Here is a 6974-nt window from a genome sequence, read left to right as displayed (position 1 = left end):
CAAAAAAAGTGTTAAACTAATCTAAATATTTTATATTTGAGATTGTTCAAATAACTACCCTTTGCCTTGATGACAGCTTTGCACATTCTTGGCATTCTCTCAACCAGCATCACCGGGAATACTTTTCCAACAGTCTTGAAGGAGTTCCCACATACACGGAGCAATCATTGGCTGCTTCTCCTTCACTCTGCGGTCCGACTCATCCCAAACCATCTCAATTTGGTTGAAGTCGGGGGATTGTGGAGGTCAGGTCATCTGATGCAGCAATCCATCACTCCCCTTCTTGGATAAATAGCCCTTACACAACCTGGAGGTGTGTTGGGTCATTTTCCTGTTGAAAAATAAATGATTGTTCCTCTAAGCCCAAACCAGATGAGATGGCATATCGCTGCTGAAGGTTGTGGTAGTCATGCTGGTTAAGTGTGCCTTGAATTCTAAACAAATCACAGACAGTGTCACCAGCAAAGCACCCCCACACCATAACACCTCCTCCTCCGTGCTTCACGGTGGGAACCACACATGCGGAGATCATCCGTTCACCCACACCGCATCTCACAAAGACACGGCAGTTGGAACCAAAAATCTCTCATTTGGACTCCAGACGAAAGGACACATTTCCACCAGTCTAATGTCAATTGCTCGTGTTTCTTGACCCAAGCAAGTCTCTTCTTATTATGGGTGTCCTTTAATAATGGTTTCTTTGCAGCAATTCAACCATGAAGGCCTGATTCACGCAGTCTCCTCTGAACAATTGACATTGAGATGTGTCTGTTACTTGAACTCTGTGAAGCATTTACTTGAGCTGTAATTTCTGAGGCTGATAACTCTAATGAACTTATCCTCTGCAGCAGAGGTAACTCTGGGTCTTCCTTTCCTGTGGAGGTCCTCATGAAAGCCAGTTTCATCATAGCGCTTAATGTTTTTTTGCAACTGCACAGTTCATGAAATGTTCCGTAATTGAGTGATCTTCATGTCTTAAAGTAATGATGGACTGTCATTACTCTTTGCTTATTTGAGCTGTTCTTTCCATAATATGGACTTGGTCTTTTACCAAATAGGGCTATCTTCCGTATACCTTCCCTACCTTTCCCCCTACCTTGTCACAACACAACTGATTGGCTCAAATGCATTAAGAAGGAAAGAAATTCCATAAATTAACTTTTAAGAAGGCACACCTGTTAATTAACATGCATTCCAGGTGACTACCTCATGAAACGGGTTGAGAAAATGCCAAGAGTTTGCAAAGCTGTCATCAAGGAAAAAGGTGGCTATTTGAAATAAACATTTAAAATACATTTATTTTGATTTGGTTACTTTTTTGGTTACTACATGATTCCATATGTGTTATTTCATAGTTTTGATGTCTTCACTATTATTCCACAATGTAGAAAATACAAAAAAATTAAGAAAAACCCTTGAATGAGTAGGTGTTCTAAAAATTTTGACCGACAGTGTAGACTAACTTTTCTTATTGATCGTGGAACAGATAAGATTGATGCCTGTTTTAACTACATTGTTTTGTCTGGAAAAGGGAAGTTTCCATTGGAGATGCTGGGGGTGTCTGAATAAAAGAAAAACAGAGAGAGGCATGGGATGCATAGTGCACCGCTAAAAGTGCATCCCAAATGGCACCCTATTCCCTACGTAGTGTTCTACTTTTGAACGGAGCCCTTATGGGCCCTGTTCAAAAGGAGTGGACTACATATGGAATAGGGTGCCATTTGGGATGCATACATTACCTATACGCTATCTGTGAATACTTGTGCAGACTACATAAAGACTACTAATAGTAGAGAAGGAAAGTGGAGGCTTGTTATGGTACTGACTTCTGCTTTTTCTTTGTTTGCATGTGACCTTTTCTATACTGTACCTGCTCAAGTTATTGACAGTGACTGTGATCTTCTTCAAGAACTTCATAACAACTGGTTTCTTTTTCTATTTGGTTTTGCTGTATTCTGTCGTTCAGCACACACATGCTCCATTTGACTGGATTGACCTGTTAAAACGTACATTTGTGTCAATGCTTGTATATCTTTGCTGGTAATAAAATCCTTATATTCACCCCAAAAAAACTGTCTGGTGGAAATAAGGATATCTTTTCAACAGTACTGTAAAACACCAAGTGGGATATGGGTTTGTCTAAGTGCAACAAAAAAAAGTGGGAATTGATTACAAATCAATATTCAATAATCAATGGCGACAACAATACCACCTGGCCTTAATTATCTAAAGAGGGAAAGCATGTACAACCATTATCTCAAGATCATGGCAAAAAAAGCACTATGATTAAGTGTAAGAAAACTGGGAGAGAACTATAGGTCAAAAGCCTTGGGGCAAGATTACTCTCATTGTATGGATCCTCTCAATACAGCCTACTACCTAAACCCATAAGAAGAGCTAACAATGAGGAGTCAATCAACGGCAGTGAATTATTTCAGTATTCATTATGAAACTTCTAAATATTCGAAGGAGGCTATTATTTCATTGAATCTGTCATGGATTGCTTGAGCCTCACTTCCTCTGGATGGAATTCAATAATTCTGTCCGCCCGTCCGTCCGTCCGTCCGTCCGCCCGCCTGCCCTACCCCCCCTCTCTCCCTCTCCATCCTTCTTTCTCTCTCTCTCTCTCCATCCTTCTTTCTCTCTCTCTCTCCATCTGTCTTTCTCTCTCTCTCCATCCTTCTTTCTCTCTCTCTCTCTCTCTCTCTCTCTCGCTCTCTTCCCATCCGTCTCTCTCTCTCTCATTCTTCTTTCTTTCTCTCTTACTCACATACTACTGTTTAGTTCGAGCTGTGAAGCATTCCCATTCAGGGACCAAATGGTTTTATTTGTAACGCTCTGGCAACGTTGGTGCCCAATGCGCCAGCCGCTCTCTCAAGCCTCACTGATGACAGTTAATGGAGGGCCGCTGTCACTCCTTTGTTTCATGCTGATAGGAGGAAAACAAAGCACTTTCCTTCAAAAACCATCATTGGCCACATCGATATTGATTTCCTGGCAAGGGAACACTTATCTATATATTGCCCTCAGTTATATAGCCATTGCCCTCTACTCTAAACAGTGGTAGATATGCCCTGAAATAAAGATGCAATTGGACCTGTGTCCATTTTTTTTGTATTAGTCCTCAATGGGGGCAATAGAGTCAATCGTAAGTAAAAAGCTTTTTCTTTGAAAATATTAACATTTGACCCATAGTCAGCCTCTAAACTTTTAGGAATTGTATTTGTTTGACCATGTGGTGACAGTTTTTATTTGGATAAAGAGATGTTGAGTTCACAGTTCCATAGCGATACATATTCTGTCATATGAATAAATGACCCGTGTTGAGCTACTACTGCTACCACAGAAACAACTGCATTCACTGTGTATGATACAGTATGCACAGTAGGAATGCGTTTTCAATAGCTAACTGTATTGCGTTGCCATTCACACTAAAACCACACTCATTTGCAAGACGCCTCAAAGCCAGAGTGAGTGGAGGAAAATGAAGATGTCTTACACTTCCATCTGCGCTCCTCAAGATGTACAGGACATACAGTATAAGATGCCCAACCCCTCCTCTTTCCTCTGATGGACGTTAAAAACTGGAGCATTTGGGTTTTGAGCTGTGTGTGCGTGTGTGTGTGTGTGTGTGTGTGTGTGTGTGTGTGTGTGTGTGTGTGTGTGTGTGTGTGTGTGTGTGTGTGTGCGTGCTTCTGTGTGTGCCAGAGTCAAGTCCCATTTTCGCCTCAGCTGTTGGGAATTAAAAAGGAGGGATCAAGGGATGAGGGAGGTAAGAGCAGGAAAAGAGAGAGAGAGCTAAAGAGAGAGAGGAAGAAAATAGAGAGGGCAGAAAAAGGAGAGAAAGTGGCGAGCGAAAGGGAGAGAGAGGGAAAAAGCGAAAGACAGGCAATGACAGGCAATGATAGGCAAAGTGACTTTAGAACTCCTTCATAGTAAGGTTCTCACTTGTAAGGGGGAAGGGGAGAGAGAGAGATGGAAAGAGACAACACCAATGCACACACCTTGCCTTCCCAGACAAAATTGTATATTATTATTTTCCCCTTAATTTCCCAGTCAGATGGTATATGGGAGCCGTTGGCCCAAGATGGCCGTTGTTTCTTCACTCTGCTAGGTCCACAGATGAGGGTGGCTAAACAGAGTATTAGCTTCCCACTCAAAGGCTTTACCCTTATCCTTCAGGTTACTAATTCGACCCCCTGGCATCTGACCTGGGCCCTTCAGGCCTGTTTTTCAAGGCTTTGGGGCAGATTTAGAAAGAATTGGGGATAATGTGTCTTTAGTGTATTTAGGCTTGAACACATGTGCCCAAAAGCTGGTGGTCTATCAAACAGTGAGTGAGTGAGAGCCCTTATGTCTTGGAGCTCCCTTGATGGAGTTGTCGAGGTGATAGAGGGGGTCAGAGGGATTGACGAGAGAAGGAGGTGTAGTGTGTTTACCCGTTTCGAGGGCTAAGCCGTGGAAAGCTGGCACCCCGGTCATCTAGATCGGCGTGCCTGCAACGGTGTGTCTTCGAGTGGCAATTACGTAATGCAAAGAATCACAGATATTCACCGAATATCAAGCAACTTGACCTATCCAAGACAACTAAACCGACTCATTGTATGATAAAATATCCATATATTTTTTCAATGTTTACATTTGTGAAAATATGTACATAAACACAAATAAATTCACACTAAACAGATGCAGAATCAGAGTAGGAGATCGATCATTGAATTTGATAGGGATGGTTTAATAGAGACTGAAATGTCAGTGAAGTATGCACTTCTCAAGGCCAATGAAGCCGATTGTCACCTGAATCTGGGTTATAAGTGTATTTTGTCCAGAAGATGGCGATAGTGGACTACATAAACCTTTACAATAGTTCACAAACTGTTCTCTTTCGATCACTAACATGGTAATGCATATGTTTTTATAGTTATTCTTGTTAGAAACATTTCAATTTGGCCCTATCCATATAGGCCAATTTCCACGAGTGTAAGGGGTTAATACTGATTGGCCAGATGTTGTTACCTCTTGAAGAAGAAACAGGAAGTTGATGCCTATGGCCTCAATGCTTGGATTTCTGGACCCTTTGCCTAGCTCACATGAAAAAATACTGTAGTGGATGATGGTAAAAAAATAGTATTTACTGTGGTGTACTGTAATATTTACAGTTAATTATAGTATATATACGGCAGAAAATAAAACTGTAGCATATACTATAGTGATTCATGTATTGTTTTTGCAGTTTGTAATATACTGTAGTATTTACTATAGTGTTTTTACAGACTGTAGTATTTACTGTAGTGTTTTTGGCAGACATCTGTAGTATTTACTATAGTGTTTTTGCTTTATTGCCTTTGACATAGAAGTATAGGCTTTATTGTTGAGGAAACTTACTGGAGAAGTACTAAAACAGCATGTGTTCCATATACTGTAGGTAGGTAGGTAGGTAAGTAGGTAGGTAGGTAGGTGGGTGGGTGGGTAGGTGGGTAGGTGGGAAGGAAGGAAGGAAGGAAGGAAGGAAGGAAGGAAGGAAGGAAGGAAGGAAGGAAGGAAGGAAGGAAGGAAGGAAGGAAGGAAGGAAGGAAGGAAGGAAGGAAGGAAGGAAGGAAGGAAGGAAGGAAGGAAGGAAGGAAGGAAGGACTGGGGTCTGAACAAATAGATCAGAGATTCTGCTCTCTTCAATAACCTGTAGGGAACACAAAATGGTCTATAATTGGCATGTAGGTTTCTTACTTATGGGTGGCACAAATTGTCATATGGGCGAGGGGAATGTGCAGAGTATATGCTATATGCTATAGTATTTACTATAGTTCAAAATGTGTAGTGCTTTTGCGGACTGAAGTGTTTCTGTAGACATTACTACAACAATCTACACCGTGTTTTTTTTGCGTATAACGCTGTCGTTTTTACAGTATACTACAACATTCTATAGTAAGTACTACACATTATCGAAGGATACTACAGTGAGTAGTATAGTATTCTACAGTATAATACAGTTTACTATAGAATGCTATAGTAAGTACTGTAGTATTCTATGGTAAACTGTGGAAGTAAACACATGGAAGCTCTAAGGCTTCCCTGTTTCCCACAGCAAGTATCAGTACATTGGTCCATTTCTACTGTATCTCAGATCAAATTGTGAAATAATTGTAACTCAGTTCATACCTTGGTCAAGTGCCATTTCTTTCTGTCTCCCATGCTGTTTTTTTTAGCCTAAATCTTCTCATTTAGATTTCCTAACTTAACTGGAATTGAAATACACCCCAATGGTTTGACCCCAATGGTGTAGATAGCCAGCTGTATTTATTGCCAGTAGCATGGTAACATGTTAGACAAGTACTCACTATTTCACATAAATTCCATTATATTTCATTCATAGTCTTCATATCTTGTATAATTGTACATAGTCCTACTATGTTGATACATACTGTATGCTACTGAAATGTTGAAGGAAATAATTCATTTGAACCCTGAAGGGTAAGAGACCCAGTAGTAAATATGCAAACCTATTGTAGGCTTCTCTTTACATATGGTGTGTGCCGTGAGCGACAGCTACAAGCCAGCATCTCCCCCTTTGAATATGCATTTCCCATTATATGCTCAGATGGTCTTAAAACAGATCGATTCATCTCAAGAGAGATGTTTAAGCAGAGGTGCACGTTTGTGGATGCAAATTCATGGCGAATCTTCCTTTGATTATGCAAAGTGAGAGCCACCATACGCACGTCTTTCGGGGAGGTGTTATACCAATGCAAATATGAAGGCCTGTTGCATTACGTGGTAATTAAGAGTTGGTGTTGTCGGGCCACTTGGTTATCTCCACCAGTGAATTGGCTTCGGAGCTTCATTGTGAATATTTAATGAGGGTAATGTGAAAGGGCTCATATTGGTTCTTGGTACGTCACCCTTTTATACTGTCGAATAGGTGCTGTTATTGGTGGTGTGTATGTACGCCTTTGTATCTCCTTCCTGTTTTTAGGTGT

This window comes from Oncorhynchus nerka, linkage group LG5 (genome assembly GCF_034236695.1).
Source record: "Oncorhynchus nerka isolate Pitt River linkage group LG5, Oner_Uvic_2.0, whole genome shotgun sequence".
Taxonomy (NCBI): Eukaryota; Metazoa; Chordata; class Actinopteri; order Salmoniformes; family Salmonidae; genus Oncorhynchus; species Oncorhynchus nerka.
This window is presented reverse-complemented; position numbering follows the sequence as displayed.